The sequence below is a fragment of the Neofelis nebulosa genome, chromosome 2, assembly GCF_028018385.1.
Source record: "Neofelis nebulosa isolate mNeoNeb1 chromosome 2, mNeoNeb1.pri, whole genome shotgun sequence".
Lineage (NCBI taxonomy): Eukaryota > Metazoa > Chordata > Mammalia > Carnivora > Felidae > Neofelis > Neofelis nebulosa.
In genome coordinates, this window is record NC_080783.1 from 11653976 (window position 1) to 11677082 (window position 23107).

Below are 23107 nucleotides of genomic sequence, written 5' to 3' on the forward strand. Positions count from 1 at the left end.
AGGCTCCAGGCTCCGAGCCGTCAGCCCAGAGCCCGACGCGGGGCTCGAACTCACGGACCGCGAGATCATGACCTGGCTGAAGTCGGACGCTTAACCGACTGCGCCACCCAGGCGCCCCAAGAAGGATTTTTATATTCAGGAGATTGTCTGACATATCAGGTTGATTGTCAATTGCGCTATTCAGGCCCCAGTGCCATTCAAAGCATGGGTCTTCGTTTCTTAACCTGTCCATGATTAAATAAATATAGAGCTTGACCATAAGGATTTGGAAAGGGGAGAGCGATTTGACAGAGCTAACAATGCTGGCTGAATCTAAAACAAGAGACTTGGGCTTATATTTTATATCTTTCTTATTCTACTTTCTTACAACTAATTTTCATCATATTTTACAACACTAATGGTCCAAGATAAAATGGAAAGTAAACCACAAAGCCAAACTCTCCCTTCACGACAGGAAGTTTGAGAAACGTTGCTCTAAACTCTTATTTTGGCCAATTTGATTTATCAAAGATCTTTTACGCACTCTTCACTCTCGCCCACACAGAGGACACATCTGTATCCACTTCTCCCCATCCCTTCCTCCACCACACATACAGAGAAAGTCCCAGAAAAAGGGACGCTTTCAAAGACTGAGGGTTTGGGTCACAGAAGAGGGCCGTCACGCAGTCTCAGGTGCCGCTACTTTTGAGGACTTCAGAGTCCCAACGTCAACCCCAGGACAAGAGGGACACACTCGTATCTGCTACATCAGTTCATCCCCACAAAAAGCTGAGGAGATCAGAAAACTCGAGCCTGGGATGGGTGTTCGTCCTGGTCTTCTGACTTCATCACTCCCCTGTGAGGTTGTGGGGAAAACGAAACGACCAAGTCGAATGTGGCAGCATATGCCACACCACTTCAACATTTCACAACGTTATACGCACATGAAGAAATCCCACAAAATGATAGGAGGGGGAGATAACAGCCGAACGCCAACCTAGCCTGCTTTCCAATCCTTTAGCCAGGCTTGGAGAAGCTGTTCGAGATGAACTAGGTGGTCAGCTCCTGGAATAACGTAATTAATGAACCGTCTCTTTTTCAGATACATTTTGCATCCGAATGGTACTTATACTCTGTTTTAAAAGCATGTCTCGCGAGTTGGATGCTTAACCAACTGAGCCACCCAGGCACCCCTGTATTTTTTCATTTTTGTCTGCTGCTTATGTTTCTATTGAGTTAATTTTTTTCTTAAGGAATTGTCAAAATACTTGATATATATGTACTGCGAATATTGTTCTGAGTCTTTAATTTTCCTTTCAATTTAATTTCTTGAGTGGCAGTTCTTTTTTTATAATCATGTTTATCAAAATTTCTCTTTATGGTTTCTTCCTTTGCTTACATGCTGAAAATGTTTGATTTACCCACACATGACATTATTATTCACCTTCACTTTCTTCTCCCTTCCTTATTTCTTTGTGTACATGTAACTCTTTTTTCCTTTTATTTCTTAAATTAAAAGTGCATTGCATGCTTCTTCCAAAATATACAGATTCTATGGGATATTTTTTGTTGTTTTTATGAGCACACGTCACCATGTCATTGCAATATGTCAAAGGGAAAAGGCCTCCAATAAACTAATCAATTAATTAAAAAAAAAAAAATAAAAGCATGTCTCGCTTTCTATCCTATAACCAGGGAAAAATTGAGTACTGGAATTTAGAGCAAACTACTTTCTTCTAAAGGGTGCGCTTCAGAAATTGAAGAAATTATGCAGTCACCGTTAGAGAAACTCAAGCTCCACGACTCTCATTAGCCTGTTTTGGATAAGGGCGCTGCCCTTGAAGAAATCATCGAACTCATTCCAGCATCTTTGTGCTTTGTGAGAACATTAGCATTATTTTAAGTTCTTACTGTTATTAGTGTTTCACAGATGAATTACGGGAAAAAAATCTTTATTTTTAGCCTTTTGCAATGACTAAAATAAGACAGTGGTTTCCATTAAAAGTTATGTGAGATTTCACAGTGGGTTTCTATTAGAATTATACTGAAATTTCTTGAAGTTGAAGCCAACGGTGTAAAGTTTTAGCCACATCTGTCTCCAAGATGAGTTATTAGGCTGACTTTGAAATATGATAACTCTGTTTTGCTGAGTCACTGTAATCTATTGTGGCCCATTGGCACATTTTGCTTTGAATCCTTGATATGGGGCCTGGCCACCACGGGCGCTCCGTAAACGCTTCTTGGATGGAGCCATTCAACACTTTCTATACTGCTGAGGCAGAGTGATTTTGTGGACTGTTTTTCTTTCTTTAAAAAAAAATTTTTTTTAATGTTTATTTATTTTTGAGAGAGACAGAGCGTGAGCAGGGGAGGAGCAGAGAGGGAGACACAGAATCTGAAGCAGGTACCAGGCTCCAAGCTGTCTGCACAGAGCCCAATGCGGGGCTCGAACTCACAAACCGCGAGATCATGACCTGAGCCGAAGTCAGACGCTTAACCGACTGAGCCACCCAGGCGCCCCTATGTCCAAGTTTTAAAAGAGCATCAGGATTTGCAAAAGATGAGATTCAAGGTGTATCTGTCGAACCAGCAGAGAAAGTAAGAGAGACGCAGCAGGCCGGCCAGAGCAGCAGTGAGGGGGGAACACTGCTCTTTTGAGTACGCCTCCAGCTCTGCGGGGACATGCACGCCTTGCATTGAAAGATGAAAAATTATTTCAAAAATACCCTTGTTTGGTGAACATTTCAACTCATTTTCAACGGTGAACTTCAGTTAAGATGCTAAGAGAAATTAGCTGAATGTAGTAGATATTTGCTTTCCTTCCCCCTCCATTTGACATTCTTCTTCTTCTTGGTCAGAGCACATCGTTTCTCTGGCCACTGTGATTGCTTCACAGTGGGACTCAAAAATATTTTCCTAAGTATTTTTGAGAAATGAAACTCGTTGTTTTGGGAGGGAATAACCGGAGGAGGTGGTTTTTCCTCGTGGTTGTCACGACACAAACGTGGAAGTATACCGTTGAGTCCATGAAGGAAGGCAACCTTAGGACGAACCAGACACAAGAACAGCAAACGCAAAAGAAACCAGGTCTTTGATGATATCAGTGAAACAGTGGATCTAGCCTCACCTGAAACCCTCCTGACCACTGGATTTTTAAGTCATGAGAACAAAAAATATTCTTTTTATTGTTTACGCCCTCTTTTAAAACATAGACCGTTCGTGTGTGTGTGTGTCTGTGTTTAGTAATCTCTATATCCAATGTGGGGCTCAAACTCACCACTCCAAGATCAAGGGTCACATGCTCTCTGACTGAGCCAGCCAGGAGCCTCTGTCTGGGCCATTGGGAATAGAGTTTTAGGTTACTTACAATCACAAGGCTGCTAATTGGAACTGTGTGTTATTTAATTCTTACTTGATAAAAGGAATGCTTATAAAATGAATGTCTTTAGTTGAGGGCAGTACTTTGATGCTAAGTTTGGGTAGATGCACAGCCATCCATCTACAGTCATCAAGTTATATTGATTAGACCTAAACAACTGCACAAGTCTACTTGCTTCTTTCCACCCTCTTGACTCTTATCCTCTTTCAGACCACCTCTGTCTTGCACCTGGATCACCGCCATGCCTCAGTTTCTCCCTGCCTCCAATCTATTGCCCATTCTTGCTGTTTCCAAAGGATAAATCTGATCATCTCTCTGTCCTGTTCAAGACCTTCTTGTGTTTCCCATCTTAGCATCAAGCTCAAACTCCTTAACCATGACCCTGTACAATGGGGTCCTACCCACCTCTCCAACCTCCCTTCTCCTTCCTCCCATCTCTCCACATCTAGGCACGTTGGCCCTCTCTCTCTGGCCCTCAAATAAGAAGCCCCAGTCCAGCATGGACTGTTCCCTCTACTGGAAGATTCTTCCCTCCCATCCTTCCTGGTTGAACTTTCCTCATCTTTCAGGTCTCAGTGTGGATATCACTTTCTTTGGGAAGCCTTCTCCGTGCTTCTCCGTTTCCCTTTTTGGCAAGCATTCTCTCCCACCACATCACAGGCCTAGTGTATGACATTGCAGTTGCCCAGCTATTACCAGACTGGAAGCTCCGTGAGGTCAGGTCTACTTCCCTCTCCTTCAGGCCCCACCTGTGGCACAGCCCTTGGCACACCATAAAAGCTCTGCAAGCACTTGTTGAGTGAGTTAATTAGAAAATTATTCATCTGATAAACCCAATACGCAATACTATAAATACACATATCAACGCAAAAAACTATATTGTGCATCCATACACGTGTATGTGATCCTGAAAGTTATTATTATTATTTTGGTATTGTAACACATTAAGTGAAAATGGTTCCAGTTTTAAAGAAGTTAAAAACATTTCGTTTGGCTTTTCATTTCATGAATCACAGAACCTGTGCCAATTTTCTAAGCAAACTGCTGTAACTCTGTTACGTGAGATGATGTGGGGGAGAAGGCTTTAAAAATAGCTGACCGGATATCCCTCTTGGTGGCTTGGGTTATGTAAAAGTATTTTGTGTTAAGCCAATGTCTCACAATGGATCACTGAGCTTTGAAAAGGCTGTTTGGGATCCTTTTTTCAGTGTTAAATATCTGCTTATAAACAGAATCGGACTGAAAATCTCCTAGAAAAAGGGTACAATGTCCAAATGGTTATCACTTTTTAACTCCAGGTACTCAAAAAATTCCAATGTTAGTACTGAAAGTGATTTTTTTTTTTGAAAGTGATTTTAAAAAAATAACAAGGTCCCTTAACAACCTAGTGAGAAAGAAGCCAGGATTCTTATAAAGAAATGTTAGATTTGGGCTTAAAATACTTTTCTATTAGAGCAGAACAATCAGATAGTATCTGGCATTATTAAATATTTATTTTAGTTTTAAAAAAGATGTAATTTGGGGACATTGTTCTCATTAAGACTCCATAAAAGCAAAATGGTAGGGATTTGTTGTTTGAGAGTTTATTATGGACTGAATCCTTGGGCACAGCTGATTGGACCAGAGTAGTCCAGGGGTGGGTAGGACTCCATTGTACAGGGTCATGGTTAAGGAGTTTATGATATACCCTAACCCAAAAGTTATATCCAGGCAAAGATGGAATGATTAGCTGGACCAATCAGGTTCTCTTTGCAATGGGGAATTAGGTGCTTGGGAGTGAGAGAAGCCCAGACCAACAGAGAGAAGGCAGAAGGGAGCCGCCCTGGCAGATGATGTGAATGAGCAGAAACCACAAGATAGGACACATGCAAGGTAGAGGATGATGTGGTTGGTTAGCTGGGGCAGGAATGACAGCAACAGAAACTTCTACCGAGATTCTGTAATTCCTGCTGTTGATGGGACCATGAGGTAACATGGTCACTAAACCTGCATATTCTTAAATTTTTTTTTTTTAACGTTTTATTTATTTTTGAGACAGGGAGAGACAGAGCATGAACAGGGGAGGGTCAAAGAGAGGGAGACAGAGAATCTGAAACTGGCTCCAGGCTCTGAGCTGTCAGCACAGAGCCCGACGCGGGGCTCAAACCCACGAACTGCGAGATCATGACCTGAGCCGAAGTCGGCCGCATAACCGACTGAGCCACCCAGGTGCCCTTAAACCTGCATATTCTCTCTACATTTTGGCTCTGAATTGATAGTACTGATGTACTATTATTTAATTTTCCTGCCAAGTGTGTTTACGGTAAGTACTAAATATAGGGCTGATTCTTAAGTGCTTATTTCTTGATGGGTTCAAAATTTCTTTGAAGATGTAAGTTATCTACAGTTTGATTTTTGAAAAAATGCTTGCCTAGGGCCTTTTCTAAGATGCATGTTTTCTATAGTGAATTATACTGATGACCAAACACTAGCTTTTATTTCCAATTAAATTAATTGTATTTTTATTCAACCTTCACACAATTAAGTCTAATTATTACACAACTTGTTACATAGATGCACGTATATTTCACATTGTCCAAAACATAACCGAATAATTAACATGAGTGTGTGGCAAAGTGAATCTGTAAGGCAAATATTAATGTGATTCTCAAAGTTGAGGTATGACAATTAGGAAGGGAAGCTTTATGATTCTTTATTTGTGTCTTGAAGCAAGGATATTTTATCTCATAGAATACCTCTCAAAAATGGATGGTCTACACTCCCCGCATGGTATATCAATTATATTAAAATCTACAAATAGGGGAACCTGCTTGCTCCCTAATAAAACCAGGAATCATCTGAGATGTGACGAGTGCAGATTCCCAGGCCACAGCATGAGGATTTTGCCAGGAAACCTGCCCTTTAAAATAAACTCCACAGAGGACTATTGCACAGACTAAATGATGAGAACTGGCCTAAGGCTTTCTTTCTGAATTTCACTTTTCTTTGTACTTCTTCCCTGGCTAGTGATGGGGAATATTCACCCTCTTCTGTGGGGACCGTAAGTACCCATGGAGCAGGGCCTCACCCTCTGGTCTCAAGAGGGCCAAATACGCATAAAAGGTAAAGACAGTAATATGGTGATGGGAATGGGGGAAAACTGGTGCACCGTCTGTCAAATGAAACATAATACATCCTTTTTATACTCGAAGGTGAACACACCATGTTCAAGTTACATTTATATTCCTCCCCTAGCAGCAGTGACCGTTTCGCCATACGCACAAGAGCAAACACCACTTTTTCTCAGACAGCCAGAGGTCAACCAGGCCATATGGAGATGTTATGTGATCTTTGTACACTGACTAGTAATACCAAGTGCTAACCACCCGGGCTAATCGCTGAGAGCCCTGGGGCAATTCACCTGGAGCTACCCATTCTCCATTTAATCAGTAATCAGCTAAACCTTGCACTTGGCCGGAAGCTTTCGGGTTTTTTTTTACAATTTGGTTGGTTGGCCGAATCCACTTCTAAAAAACAAATTCAACCTAATGTCAAAAGTCCAATGGAACAGCTAGGAGGCGTAAGGGTCAAGAATGTGTACGCCCGTGTGTAGAGAATTTTTCCAAAATGTGCGTGATGAAAAAAACGGGGTTAGGTTTTTTTCATATACTTCAAACGCTTTATTTGGTTTGTTTGGTTCTGTGTATGACCTCCAAACGTGTTCAGATTAAATTATTTGAAGCAGCTAAAGAAAATAATTTGCTGGTGAAGAAAAGGCATGCCTTGCAAAGTGCAAAGACATATTTCATGACAATAGACGTAGAAATGAATACCAAAGGACAGCGTGCAGCAAAAATTTTGACCGGATCCTTCTCGGTACAAAAGGCAAGGACCATAACTGCTCAAGGGGCCTGGATCAGCAAGGCAGAGGGCTGAAACCAAGCTGGCAAGGAAGGTTACTTTGATGAGGGTCTAAGTCAAGGTGTTATTCCAAGTGACATCTTCTGGGAAGAGACATTTCAATAGTTTCCACTTTTTTTAATAGATTGATAGAGTCAACATTGATTTTACCTGGGCTGGCACTCATACTAGATGCATTCAAAACAGAAAGCACCTCATAATTTGGTGATAAGCAATCATTAACCAGTAACTCAGTTCTCACATTCCCCCAGTCCATCTTGGGCAACTGCCAGATCAGTTTCCTAGCAAGAGTTCACCCATGTGCACTTGCTGGCCTGCATTTGTTGCTCCTGAGGGTAACACTCTCCTCACATGTTAATATAAGAGGCTTCTTGGCCAGGGGAGAAGGTTGCTGACCCACCAGTTCTGCTGGCCAGACTGTTGTCTGGATTCCTGAACCCTTGCCAGGGTTCTTTGGTGGCAAGCAACAGAAATTATTTAGGCTAACTCAATGATAAAAGAGGAATTTGTTGGAATGACATGGGGCAGCACACAGAAGTTGAAGAAAAGTTAAATAAACAGGCCTCAGAAAAGACCAGCCTCAGGGCCGTTGTGGGGATCAAGGTACAAAAACGAACGGAAAGTTTTTCAGGGCACTGCTGTCAGGATGAATAAGCTCCTTGCGTTTTCAGTTGAAGATCCGAATTCCTGGGGGAGGGCACTTACTGGCTCAGCTGAGGTCATGTGCCCACGCCCTTGGCAATGAGGGGATGATAGCTCCCTCAAGTAAAATCGACATGCCACCACCAGAGGGGGACAGGAGAGAGGTCAGGAAAAAAGAGCAGATGTCACTACACTCTGATTTCTCCTGTCACCTGGTTTCCATCTGCCCCCTCTACTGACCTTAGACATACTGTCTCCTCTTTGTTTAGGTTCTTCTGGCCAAGTTTGATAACCACCAAGTTCGAGTCAATCCTCTACCTGGCTTGACCTAAAGTCTGAAGTCAGATGAATTCCAATGAGCCTTCTGATCTGTGTTGCCCTTATTCCCACCCACTACTTTGGTCTGGTCTCTGTTTGGAACATTCAGACATTCCTGGGCCACCAGGTTCTCAGAAATTCCCCAGATTCACCCTGTTCTTATGCTGGTCACTGTTATCCCGGGCTCTTTGGCCCCAAATGCTTATTTTAAGCAGCACAATTCAAGATGTTTATATATGTACTTCCAAATCTTTTTAAAAAATGGCAAAGCAAGTAAGCAAACAAACAGAACCACTCTATTTCTTTCGGAAAATGCATAACACTCAAGAATCTATTTATACAGAAATTACTTCACGTACGTTCAAAAGTCAAATCTTTCAAAAATCCAATGTCTGCGAATACAATGTCATTTATCTTTGTTCCTGTTGTTAAACTGGAATAAAAAATTAAAGCAAAGACTTTGTGATATCATCAGAGTCTCATATTAAAAAATGAATAGCCCGACTGATCTCTCAGTTGTACAGCAAGAGACTGTAAAGCAAAGGGTAAAGACTTTTGACTGGTGGGTTCCAGTAGGTAGGAGCCAGATGAAGGTTTGGTCAAACGGCTGCCAAATATCACCCTTCACCACCACGAATACCTACTGAGCGCCTAACGTGCTAGGCACACTGCTAAGCATTTAGAGACCCCATTGTACGTAATCGTTATCATGCATATAAACCTACAGGTCTATCCTGTTGTCCCCCTTTTACAAATAAGGGAAACAAAGTTCACCAACTCAGCCAGGGCCATGCAGCTGGCTGTGGGTGGCATGAGTTACGTAAAGACTGACTTTCTAACTATCCTCTCAAATATGTTTGTCTCTGTTAAAAAGTTTTGCAGGGGCAAAGGGTCCTCATGGCAAAAATGGTGAGAAATGATGGACTTAAGAGTTCAGGGAGAAAATATGAATGTAATTAAGAAGCCCTTAATTTATTCTAATGCACAGCTGTGCCCAGTTGTGCTTCTCCGGAAAGCCCCAGATACAGACCACTGGAGATCACCTCTTCGGGGGTCACAGCTCATTGTGGTGATTATGATGAACATCACTACCTTCAATACGCCTACAGAGTTAGGAACCACCACTCCAATGTTAGAAACACAAAGCACGCTCTTCCTCATAGTGAATAAACAGGAAAATTCTAGGCCAAGGAAAGCTTATAATAACAACAACAAAGAGCCCACTCTATTTAGAGCAAGTCAGTGATTTCTCCAAATGAAAAAGCACAGCAGTTTCGATGTGAAAACAAGTCTGGTTTTCGTGAAGCTTTTCTGATTGCCACTTTCTGAAGGTGAACTTTATTGAAATAGATTCCCAAGTAAATCATTTACGGTATGTTAATGGGCGGATGTTAAGAGTAATTGGTATTCGTCTTCTGGTTTTGCATCGGAACATGTTAAACGCTTTGCATTCGTGCTAACCTGATTACATAAAAAGTTTAGGAGTCATACGTATGATGAGGTTCAAAACGGGTCCAGGTGATATTTTGTTTCAACGGGTGTAGGTCAAAATCTCCAACATTTTCCTCCTTTACAAAATCGTGGAGTCTTAAGGTCTTTTCTTTATCTCCATTTGATTTTTTCTCCTGCAACTGTATTTGCTTCTGAGATTAGAATGCAGTCATTATACAATCTACTGAGGTTGTACTATCGTGCTTACCAAGCTACTGCTCAACTTGATATAAGGAAATCAATTTAGTTTCATTCCGATGCGTGGTTCAAGGCAGATTGGCCTTCAAGAAACCTAGAGAAAAGTCCAAGAGATCCTAAGCCCAACTGTCACCTGTGGAAAGGTCATAAAAATGGGCGAGGGAAGCAAGAGGAGATGAGGTAGAAGGAGTGATATTTGGGGAGAGAGAGAATCTTGCTCTTTGGCCAATGGATTGGAAATGGCTCGTTTTCTCCAAATGCCTGGAATCGTCTAAAACCAATGAGATGCCCTATGGTAATGACTAGTGGGGGTTTTTGAGCCTATCTCCTTCCAGATTTAGAGCTAAGGGTGAGGGATGAAGGGGCACTGTGAAATGGTGAGTGGGTTGAGGCAAGAGTCTTTAAATCTATCTAATGCAAGACTGACTCTAGGTCTATAACAAAGAAAATAACTGGCAAAACCCATACTTTATTTGTGGCCAGGAGCCATGCATCTCATCTTCAGCTCTGTGTCCCAAGAAACCCCTGGCTCTAGCCAAGATATTCTTTTGGTTCATTTTTGACCAGAGGTGAGATCACTAGAAGTCAATGTGGGAGTGGGTAGATTATCATAAACATAATGTTGGCAAAATTAACTAATTTGAGAAATTAAAAAAAATTAGCTCCTTGGCTCATATCATACATCAAATCATGTTCTGGATTAAGTAAAAAAAAAAGACAATAGAATATATATTGAAATTTTATCTCTAGTTATATTTCCATGATAGGATTTGGCATGATTTTGCTTTGTTTTTGCTTACTGGTATTAAAACCGTGTCTGTCATTTGACAAGTAGAATCTGTGGTAAAAAAAAAAAAAAAAAAAAAAAAAAAGAAAAGAAAAGAAAAGAAAAAAATACCAGCTGAGCTAATTAATAATTTTACTATATAAGTCTATTACAAAAAGATATGCGGGCAAGAATTCATCATAGCTTTGTTTATTATATCAAAAATTTAGGTTAAATAAACCTAAACTTGGTATATAAACATGATGTAACAGTATGTAATTGTTTTCAAAAGATGTTAAATGAAACAATGTCAAAAAAGCAGGATACAAAATGCCTTATACCATATGATCTCATTTTTACACAAATATGACACAATATTAACACTGGGTCCCCTTAGGTTCTTTTACTACGTGTGCTTTTTAAAAACATACTTCTCTAGGGGCGCCTGGGTGGCTCAGTCTGTTGAGCGTCCGACTTCAGCTCACGTCATGATCTTGCGGTCTGTGAGTTCAAGTCCCGCGTCAGGCTCTGTGCTGACAGCTCAGAGCCTGGAGCCTGCTTTGGATTCTGTGTCTCCCTCTCTCTGTGCCCCTACCCCGCTCATTCTCTCTCTCTCTCTCTCTCTCTCTCTCTCTCTCTCTCTCTCCCTGTCAAAAATAAATAAACATTAAAACAATAAAAAAATATATACTTTTCTATATATCTTGAATGTTCACAAATGAGCATGTATTACTTTTATTGTTAGGAAAAAAAGATCAGCGTAGAAAAAATATTTTTGTTCAGTTAGTCCAATCATTAGTTCCAGTGGCTTCATTATCATAAACTTCCCAAGGAGCCTTCCTGTTTGAAGGAAATTTGGAAGGGCGCCTGGATGGCTCAGTGGTTAAGCATCCAACTTTGGTTCAGGTCACGACCTCCTGGCTCGTGGGTTCGGGCCCTGCGTCTGGCTCTGTGCTGACAGCTCAGAGCCTGGAGCCCGCTTCAGATTCTGTATCTCCCTCTCTCTCTCTGTTTGCACTGTCTCTCTCCCTCTCAAAAATAAATGAACACTAAAACAAAATTTTTTTTAAATACAAAAAATAAAGGATATTCCGAGAGTATCTTCTGCATAGTGTACTGCCCTTAAGGTAGGTGCTCAGTGAATGTGCACCAAGCGAATTTGCACTTCCGACCCTGTTGCTGCCGATTACACATTAGTGGAATCTGAGGGAGGCTGTGTGCCAGAGCTGGCTCATGGCTTCTCTTAAAAACACATGCCAAAAAGCCTATATTTGAAAGAAAGGACCAAATGATTACTATTAAGTGTTGCCCAGAACTCTCTAATTAACAGGTATTTTAGGTGAGGTATTTGGCGGGTGACCGTAAAAGCGATGGAATCATTGGATGAGTTTTGCATCAGTATTTACATGGGGCGGTGTAAGGGAAACAAAATGTTCATTTTTTAACGGGGACAGTGCTGAGGGAGGATGCCATTTCTGCTGATGTTTCCAAATAATGTTATTAGAAAATACCAGCAGCAAAGAATGCACTGAATAATATTTTTGAAAAGAAGAAACTCCTTAATACATTCCAGGAAGTTGATACTGAGTCACAAAATAACAGGAGAATTAAATGAGTATCAGAAACATTTGGACTATTGCTTTGCTGATATTGAAGCTCATTCCTGTCTCAATACTACTTGGCACTTGTACAATGCAAAATGTGTTCAATTATATTATTTCTGGAGAGAGGAGGGATAGGTTTTATCTACCACATTTTATGATTGAGGAAATGGAGAGTCTTGGAATGCAAGTGGCTTGCCCCAAACTGTGGCAACAGTGACTTTTTTCCGGCACAGGATTGGGGGGAAGGGCATACTGCTGTCTTGCGCGATCTCTGTAGGATGGCAGGGTGTCCCAAGATGTCCTTGCCTCTATGACTGGTCTCCTGGAGGCTGGGGATGCTGCTCCTTCAGGTCACGTGGGCTCTGAACGCTCTGTCTCTGAAAGGCCTGAGCAGGTCACAGCGGGTAGAAGCTCTGAAGGTCCATGGGCACAGCACAGGCACCCGCAGAGCTCGATAAATCTACCCGTTGGTCTTCTCCAGTGTATGTGCGACCTGAGAGAGTGTTGACGCCTGCATGGGCCTATACGCTGGCTTGCAATCAGTAGGAAACTCACCTGATGAGATTTCAGATACAGGACTGTTCTTAGGTTTTTTTTTTTCACAACTGGAAGGGGTTTGCAGGAATGCTTTTGCCTAACATGGCAAAAGAAGAGAAATCCCGTTCATGTGTGTATCGTATGGAGCACCGCTATCTAAATGCTGATGTGGGCTCCAGAAGGGGTGGAGGCTGGAAGCTGACTGAAGTATTATCAGTTACTGTACGTGCTGCTTTCTGCACTCCCAACAGTTTTAAGTACTTTACTTTGCTTTTGTTGTTGTTGTTGTTTTTTAAAATGTTTTATTTATTTTTGAGACAGAGAGACAAGGGCGTGAGCGGAGGAGGGGCAGAGAGAGAGGGAGACACAGAATCTGGGAAGCAGGCTCCAGGCTCTGAGCTGTCGTCAGCACAGAGCCCAATGAGGGGCTTGAACTCACAAACTGTGAGATCATGACCTGAGCTGAAGTCGGTCGCTTAACCGACTGAGCCACCCAGGCGCTCCTTAAGTACTTTACTTTGAAGATAAGCTGTGTTTTCAAGCCACTGGAAACTTACCACTTCCTGGCCCCATTGTCGTTCCACAATTTATTGCTGTTACACCATAAAGCCCACGTGTTCACTTTTTCGTACATTTAACTGATCTTTATTCTTCCTCTCAACTCCACTCAAATTTTGCTTTTCCGTATTTGCCCTGTGAGAGCATATCTAATTTTCTTGTTATTGTCTGTGTCCTTATCTAAAGCCCTCATTCGGTGGCATACTACATGAGGGCAGGAGGGACCATGTGGGTTTTATCTACCTTTGGTCCCAGCATCCAGCTGAATTAATGAATGGTGCATTCAACATTTCACCTGGAAAATAAATGCTTTGTTTTTACTCTTGTGTCAAAGGATTTAAGAATCTACTAATTCTTTATTGCCTTTTTAGTTTTAGTGTTTAAAATACAATGTTGGCCCTGTTCCAGAAACATTCACTGGGGACTACTTATACCAAAGGTCCTGCCAAGAGTTGGAGCTGTCTGTGTTATAAATAAGACATAACACGTGTCTTCCAGGAGATCAGTAGGGGAAGCAACATGGAAATAGGTAGAGCTCTTTCCAGATTGCAGAGATGAAGAATATCTCAGTAAGTAAAAGTATTTCATTGATGTTTTGATTGTAAAAGGGTATAGCTTCTGAATTCAGTTCCTTCCGAATAACTGAAGCATTTTAAAAATCATCTTATCGCAAATAGTGCTTTGTTATTTAAATAACGAATAAAGTGACATCTGACACTCCTTTTCAATCATCTGAGATGGTTTTGGCAAGAAAGAGTCCTACTAAAGAACCCAAATAACCAGAACTCCCAATTCTAAAGCTATATTTTTTCCAAGTTGATTTATTTATTTTTGAGAAACAGAGAGAGAGAGAGAGAGAGAGAGAGAGAGAGAGAGAGAGAGAGAGAGAGAGAGATGCCACAAATGGGGTAGGGGCAGAGACAGAGAGGGAGACAGGAGACAGAGAATCCTAAGCCGGCTCCATGCTGTCAGTGCAGAGCCTGATGCCGGACTCAAACACACAAACCGTGAGATCGTGACCTGAGCCTAGATCAAGAGTTGGATGCTTAACTGACTGGTCCCAAGTCTAAACCTACTTCCTTCGTTAATTTGATGAGTTCTCTTGGGTCAGACCCTTACCTGTAAATCATGAATGATACTCCCTTTCCATCTTACTCAGAAATGCACAAAACCAGACCTTTGATAAGAAAGCATCTACACGGAAAATTATTTAAAGTATGATCTTAGAAAATGTTTGTCTTCAAATAAAAAAAAAAAAAACGTTGAAAAAAAAAAAATTAAAAAAGGGGCGCCTGGGTGGCGCAGTCGGTTAAGCGTCCGACTTCAGCCAGGTCACGATCTCGCGGTCCGTGAGTTCGAGCCCCGCGTCAGGCTCTGGGCTGATCGCTCGGAGCCTGGAGCCTGTTTCCGATTCTGTGTCTCCCTCTCTCTCTGCCCCTCCCCCGTTCATGCTCTGCCTCTCTCTGTCCCAAAAATAAATAAAAAAAAAAAAAACGTTGAAAAAAAGAAAATGTTTGTCTTCAAGGAGTTTCCATGGCAGCTTTATGTCTAAACAACTGGAAATAATCACAAAAATTCAATAGAAAGATATTACCTAAGTAAGTTATTAGTGCTAACCTACAATGAAGTGCTCTGTAGACATCTAGAGATGATACTTGTAATAATTAATAACTCATAAAATTTTCACCAGCCCATTGTTGGGTGAAAAGAGTAGAATAAAAAAATAGTCTGGTAGAGAAAGACCAAAATGTTATCAGTAATCATCTGTGGGTAATATGATTATGGGTAATTTTCATTTTTACATTTCTTCTGGTACTTTTAAGCACTGGCCAAGTTTTGAACAACACATAAAATTTTTTTAAAGCCAGCATGTGAATGCTTCAGCTTTCCTGATATTATACACAATAAACAGAATAAAATTATCCTATCATCTGGTGGAACAAAGAGAATTAATATTAACCTTGTTGTTTTGGGTCTCTCCAGATATGCTTTGACATTTGATTCGAGGGAAAATACTGCAAATTTCTCAACTTCCGCTTGTAGAAATTTTCCTTGAGAAGTTCATGTAACAACAAAATATCCTGGCGGGAAAAAAAATCCAGTGACCTGTTTTGTCTACATAATGACGAATCTTCCCAAGTTTTCTAAATACACTTGAACTCATTTTTAAACACTGGGATCACTTCTCTAAGAAACGAATTTGGAGATACAATCTAATTAACCAACATCAATCTTAAAGATTAAAAATGGAAAATTCCTAACTTACCCCAAAACTACTGTCAGAAAAATAACAGATCTTTATACCATTACATTTTTAAATAGGTCTGAGGCTTATACTTTTTAAAAACTATTATCTCATTGCAATAATACCAAAATACTGAGAATGTCAAATACTCTTTAAATGTATACTTTATATGTGCGTAGGCACACACACATATATACTACCTACAATGATATGTGGAAACATTGTTTTGGTAGCCTGATATTGTATGTACAGGACATCAGACTGGATTTTTAACCTTCCTCTCTGTGCACATAAATGAGTATCGAATTACTTGCACTGAATCAATTAACAGGGACGGATTAAACAACTGCTCTGTCGATCTAGACTGGTTCTCCAGTCTCTTTCTGACTGCCAAGGTACCAGAATCCAGAGAAAAAGTACCAACAAGACTTGCTTCCTGCTTTGTCACCTCTTCTTTAGGTAGGCTAGGTTCCCAAGAGAACAGTCAACCTCTTCCATGTGACAGTCATACAAGTCTTTAAAATAGAGATCGTGTCACAGTTCTTTTGAAACTCTCCAGTACCATCCCATCGCATCTTGAGGGACCCTCCAGGGTCCTTACCAAGGCTGGCACAGTTCCCAGACAATACCGGACCCAGGAATCCCTTGTGGAGCTGATTAATATGCAGATTTCAGTTGGGGTGGGTGGGGGAGGGGCCTACATGACGTTCTGCCTTTCTAGCCACCAGGAGGGGAAGCTGGTGTTGTGGGTCCTGTGAGTGACCTGGGGGTCTTCACCTCCGGCTGGCAGGTCCTTAACCTGGGTTTCATTCTTCCCTGGCTAGAGCCCTCTCTGGCCCGAACCTATGTCAGCTGGGACAAGGGCTCTTTGGCCCAGCTTTACCTTCTTGCCCTGGGCCTCACAGCCACATTTGGCAAATTCAAACGTGTCCCAGGGAGGCGGAGGAGAGAGGATGACACAGACACGTCAAAGGGAATGAAAGAACATTTTCAGCACCTCACTTTACACGTGGGCCCATCACCAAGTTGCAGTGTGAATTCATTACTCATCCATTACTAATGCGACTGTCTTGTGAATAGCATAAACATACTACATGGCCTCTTTGTTAAAATATGAATTGGTTAAGTGCAAACATTAAAATTATAGTCCTGTGGACTTATTCCACCTTATCTAGGGAGCAATCTCCCATCCTTAATTAGCACAACCATCCTGCCCCTGCCCCTCTAACTCCCTGTTTCCCATACCTTGCCCCATCTCTAGCAAAATACCCAGCATCTGTATTCCATCATAGTGAGTAAATTAACTCAGGGATTTTCTTCTTCTTTTTGTAGAAGTTCCTTTAGTCTTGGTTTTATTCTTTGACAGCCCGGGAGCCATACAATTAGAAGCATCTCGCCTCTCTCCACTGTTGAGAGCCCTGGTCTGGACCACATTCCCCAGCACTTCCCACATTCCCGAGTCCCCATGGAAGCCTCATGGGTTACGTGAGCCAGTGCCTTGGAAAGGTTTTCCCCATTGACCCCTAGCTAAGGTAAATGCTCCCCTTCTCCATCACCACATCCTATTCTCTCCTAGCAGGTACCACAATCTAGAGCTATATGTTTATAGGCCTGTTGTCTCTCTCCCCTGTTCCCCTGGACTCTCTATCCCACCGTGGCCAGGAATGCAGTTTGTTTATCATTGAGTTGCCAGGACCTGGGTCATATGCCTATGTCTCTGTCCTATTATCTCGTTCCTGATTTTAATAATAATAATAATAATAATAATAATAATAATAATATAATCGTAGCTAGACTATAAAAGCTGGGCATCGTGTTGAATACTTTATTTGCAAGAGATATAGTACCACCATTTTTAGATAAGAAAAACAGACATCCTTTTGGAAGTGACTGGTTTAAGGGAACACTAAACCTCTTACTTGGCTAAGTTGTAGCGGCAATTTAGTTTAGAGCTTAAGCTGATAGGCAAGATGTGGCATGTTGGTTTCCAATGTATGTCTCCTTTTCTCCTTTCCTGTTGCCAAATGTTCACTGTTTTGTGATGTGTTTTCAACTCTTCATGTACACACCTTACTCATATTTTGATAATGGCACAATATCATCAAATATGTACAAGTGGTAATTCGTGCAGCTTTAAGCGTGATAGCCAAGGTCGACTACCTTGATTTTCTGGAGAAAAAGTTGTACAGATAGTTAGGTACAATCCATGCTGACCTACTGTCTTTAATTGAAGTTTGTCATTTTAATGTGTGTTGACTTCTTTTTTTTTAAGTTTATTTATTTAATCTGAGAGAGAGAGAGAGAGAGCAAGCGAGCGCACAAGTGGGCTAGGGGCAGAGAAAGAGAGGGAGAGTGAGAATCACAAGCAGGCTCCATGCCACGGGCTTGAACTCACGAACCAGAAGATCATGACCTGAGCCGAAATCAAGAGTTGGATGCTCAACCATCTGAGCCACCCAAGCACCCCTTGCCGTGTGCTTATTTCTTATGGCAAACAAGCATACAAAATGTGTTCCATTCAGGGATATGACCTTATGGACTGGCTCTCCCTCTCGTATCCGGACACCACGTATGTGGATCTGTGCTATCGAAGATGGTGGCCGCATGTGGCTACGGACATTTGAAATGTAATGTAGATACTCTGAATTAAGATGTTCTAGAAATGCAAAACAGACACTAGGTTTTGAAAACTTAATATGAAAAAAAAGACCGTAAAACATGTACTAGTGTTTCTAACAGTGATTACATGTTGAAATTATAAAATTATGAATGCATGGGGAGAAGTGAAATATACCGAAATTAATTTTATCTGTTTCTTCTTACTTTTTTAATGTGGCTACTGAAAAACTTAAAATAACGTATGTGGCTTATAGCTGTGGCTCACGTTACATTTCTATTGCATGATATGGACACTGATGCTTACTTATCTGAGCTTAGGAAAGCATGTAAAGTGGACAACTATACAGCCAATATACTTTAATTCACTCTTCGCTAGAAAATACTTCTGAAGCCAGAGGCCTTAACTGCCAGTTGAAGAAGGAACCCCAAGAGGGATGGAAAGACGGCCATGGGAGTTTTAAGAAGACAAGAGCCAGCAATGGGATCTTGTGAGATAAACATAGAACTTGGAGTAAGAGTCTTTCTCATCTGATTTTTAGAGATGAAGATAACTCAGAGGGATTAAGCAACTGGCCAGGGCCATGGTGGTTGGGCTGATAGGGAAGATGTCTACTCTGTTAAAAAGTTGATATGATCTCAGTTTTCTTATTTTTGGAAACTGAAAATGGCGGTGAAACAAATAATCTATAGTGCAAGGCTGTTATGATTAAAAAGTTTAGGCTGAGACCAGATACAAACTTTGTAGAACAAAAATGCTCTGGGGGCGCCTGGGTGGCGCAGTCGGTTAAGCGTCCGACTTCAGCCAGGTCACGATCTTGCGGTCTGTGAGTTCGAGCCCTGTGTCAGGCTCTGGGCTGATGGCTCGGAGCCTGGAGCCTGTTTCCGATTCTGTGTCTCCCTCTCTCTCTGCCCCTCCCCCATTCATGCTCTGTCTCTCTCTGTCCCAAAAATAAATAACGCTGGAAAAAAAAAATTAAAAAAAAAATGCTCTGAGCACCATGTGTTTTTACTGATCTTGGAAAAACTCTTTTACTCCATGGTTATATGCACATGATGAAGGACCACAGGGCATTTGCAAACCAGACAGCCCTGTTGGAATCGTACACTGAGAGGTTTGAGGGTTTTTTCATCAACTGCAATATTTAACAAGGTTAACTTTGCCCAGAGTTAACACAAGGCAGTTATTACTGTGCTCTCCGTAACAGGGCAGAAATTATAAGGGAAAGGCAAAGACAGATTTCATTTAATTCACAGTTTTACTAGGGATCATGCCTGAAAACAAACTAGCTACTACAACCCCAGAGAAAAGCTCAAGAAGGAAAACTCTCCTCAGAGAGGGAGAGGCAGCTGAGAGAGGAAGCTGGTGGCTTTGCTGTTGTTGGCCTTGACCCCCACTCATCTAGTGGAAGTCAGAATGTACGGAGGAAGCAGGCAGTGGGAGGGCCTAGAGGAGGGTGGCCCTGAGAACACGAAAGGAAATGTGTTTGGTGCCCCCATCCTCCCAAACCATTACTAAATAAGTCTATTCTAATGGGAAACAATTCTCCTGGAAGCCACAGAATTACTTTGTTGTTTTTTTAATCCCAGGACAGAACAGCTCCAATCTGTGAGCACTGAGGTGAAATGGAGGGGGTGGTGTGGGCTGAATGATGACAGAGGAAGCTTTTATTTCCCCCAAACTTCTCATTCACATTGTCTCCCCATGGGTGATCACCGATAGACACAGAAGAAACAGGACAGGCCCAGACCTGATTTCAATGAAATTATTGAAAAAGAATCAGAAAGTATTGAGTATGAAATCAGTATGTGTAAAATGAATGAAGGCATAAAAATGGGGGAAAATCTATAAGAAAAGACAAAAAAAAATCCCAAAGCCCAAATAGATTTAGACTTCAGAAACGACTTCTGGAACCATCATTGAAATTAAAATTTAACGAATGAACATAGTCATGGTTAACGTTTATTGAACGATTACTATGTGACAGATATAGTGAAGTATGTATTATGAGTATTAAATCACTGAATCCTCATAAAATCCTGAAGTGAGTCTCTTACTTCCATTTTAAAATAAAGAAGTTGAGACAAAAATTTAAAAGCTGATAATTAATAGATCTGGGGTTATAAACCATGTCAAATGGTTCCATCCAGAGGTTGTTTTTTTTTTTTCATCACTGAAAATTACAATAGATTGAAAAATCAATCTACTGAAATTTCCAAACAGCAGAAGAGAGAATTAAAAATTGAAAGAGGTGTGGGAAGGGTTCACAGGGGCAGCGCAGGGGACGAAGCCCCTGAGGCAGAAGCTGAGAATGTTCCAAGTTGGTCTCAAGTCCAGCTGATGACTGGTCTCGTGGACAGTCTGGGGTAACCTCCGCAGTTCAGAACAGTTCTTCTGTGGGGGGGGGGGGGGAGAAGAGAATTTATCCAATGGCTCCCATCACCCACTGGTCAAAGATTTGCCTACAGGTGTTAATACCCTATACCTCTAAGGTCCAACAGGGAGCCATGAGTAGAGTCTAGAGGAACCATTAGGCTGTTCCAGGTACAAAGTCTGTGGCCAAGCTGGCAACTGGGGAAAGTCAGTGCCCACAGACCAGGAGCAAGGTGGGACCCAGAGGACCCAAGTGGCATATGAAAGGTGTCTCTTATAAGGAGTTAGGAGGAATGGAAAAAAGATGAGAAGGTCCAGGATGCATCCTACGAATGCCAGGAATAGAGAGAGTGGGGAAGGAGAAATGTAAATTAGGAATAGCTGAGATTTGATGAAAACTATAGACTCTCAGATTAAATATGCACTGAGTAGGATACATAAGAAACAAATATGCACGTACAAGTTTAATAACATGACTAAAAACTCTCGACCTAATTGGTAAATATATATGTATATATATATATGTGTGTGTGTGTGTATATATATATATATATATATATATTTACCTTTAAGTCAGAATATCATTTCCATCACAATTTAATTAAAAAATAAGATTAACTAGAAAATCTCCCTCTGTTTGGAAATTAAGAAATAAGGATCTAAATAACCCATAGGACAAATCAATTAGAAAGGATTCTGAATTTAGTTATATTGAAATACCACTTACTAAAATGTGTGTGATGTAGTAAAAGCAGTATTTGGGGGGAAGGTCGTTAGCCTTAAATGCATTTGGACTATTCAGAGTTGCTTGATTAAAGTCAAAATACAGGGGCACCTGGGTGGCTCAGTCAGTTGAGTGTCCGACTTCGGCTCAGGTCATGATCTCGCAGTTTGTGAGTTCGAGCCCCGTATTGGGCTCTGTGCTGACAGCTCAGAGCCTTAAGCCTGCTTCAGATTCTGTGTCTCTCCATCTCTTGGCCCCTCCCCTGCTCATGCTCTGTGTCTCTCTGTCTCTCAGTAATAAATAAACATTAAAAAAAATAAAAAATAAATAAAAATAAAGTCAAAATAAAAATTCAACCATGTTTGCTTATCTTTGATAGTTAGGCTATTAAATATTGGGGACAAACACATTGACAATAGCACTAAAAATATCAAATACTTAGAAATTAAAGAAACAGAAAACTTGAAAACATAGTGAGAAGTTAAAGCCCTGAAAAAACAGACCAATGAATGAATATAAACAGACTCCTATATGAATGAGTGCTTGGTACACGTTTGCAGATGTAACACTGCAAAGCAGGGGTGGGGGGGGGGGGAGAACGGACTGTTCAATAAATAATGTTGGCACAATTTATCATATATATGGAAAAAGATAAAATCATATTCCTCAAGTAGAAAAACAATTCCAGGATTAAGAGTCCTAAATACAAAGGAGTTACATTACAAAACTTTTTCTTGACATAAGAGAACATTTTAATAATCCCAGGGAAGAAAAGGATTACTTTAATGAGACGCAAAACACAAAACATCAAGGAAAAATGGGAAGTTTGAGATTGCAGAGGAAAAAAAAAAGTTCTATGTTCAGCCACCAGTAGCTAAATTTAAGATAAATCAGACACTGGAATGACATACTTGCTGCACATTTAAATGGCAAAAGTGTGGCATCCAAGATATAGAAATGACTCCTAGTTCTTAGGGAGGAAAAAGCGCAAGGCCACAACAGATCAGTAGGCAAAGAGCTGTCCATGCAGTTCACCCCGAGGTACATAAAAACCACCAATGAAAACATGAAAAGATCCATGAGCTCCCTGGTCAAAACAAGATCCTATTCATACTCACTCACATCGAAACACATCAAGTTTTGCTGAGGATGTAGGGAAGCAGATACTCTGGCACCACCATTTTGGAGTCTGCTTGGCAATTCCTCATGCAACTTAAAGCATGTTTTCCCTTTGGATTCTACCTAGGAATTCCAAATCTAGTTGTCACAATGGTACCTACACGGAGCAGTTACCTTGTCGCGACTTTGTAAAACAAAACCATGGAAACCAACTTCCTGTGCTCAGGGGGAATGGAAAAATAGACTGTGCTTTATTTGTATAACTGGATACTATGCATCAACCACCACATCCATATGTGTATACATGAATCACATCTATATGTATCAACATGGATAAAATCCAAAACCATAATATGGAGTGAGGGGAGCAAGCTTATGAATGTGAAACCATTTATTGCATTTGAAGGACCACAAAACGAAAACATTTATTTTTCATAGTGACTAACACACACACACACACACACACACACACACACACACACACTGGATAAATACAGAACCATGCACAAAAGAGGGGGCAAAGAACATGTGGAGGAGTTTTTATATACATACATATTGTTTTCCCTAAAGGGAGAGACCTGAGAACAAACGGGTCAAAGCCTATTAATACTTGCCTAATCTCGGGGATGAATAAATTGGTGTCTGTTACACTTTCTG

At 41.0% G+C, this 23107-nt stretch overlaps 1 protein-coding gene and 1 long non-coding RNA gene across 4 annotated transcripts in view; both read right to left on the reverse strand.

The window, feature by feature from the left end:
- COL4A3 (collagen type IV alpha 3 chain) overlaps nt 1–23107 on the reverse strand; it is a 130704-nt gene that overhangs the window by 103965 nt on the left and 3632 nt on the right. The window lies entirely within an intron of this gene.
- Nucleotides 1665–22506, reverse strand: LOC131497028 (uncharacterized). Of its 2 annotated transcripts, none has more exons than XR_009254729.1 (4): nt 22454–22506; nt 17537–17786; nt 15333–15453; nt 1665–2286 (listed from the first exon to the last, which is right to left on the reverse strand). It is a non-coding gene; the product is annotated as an uncharacterized LOC131497028 (long non-coding RNA). The 2 variants fall into 2 exon arrangements; XR_009254724.1 differs by lacking the exon at nt 1665–2286 and adding an exon at nt 8308–10001.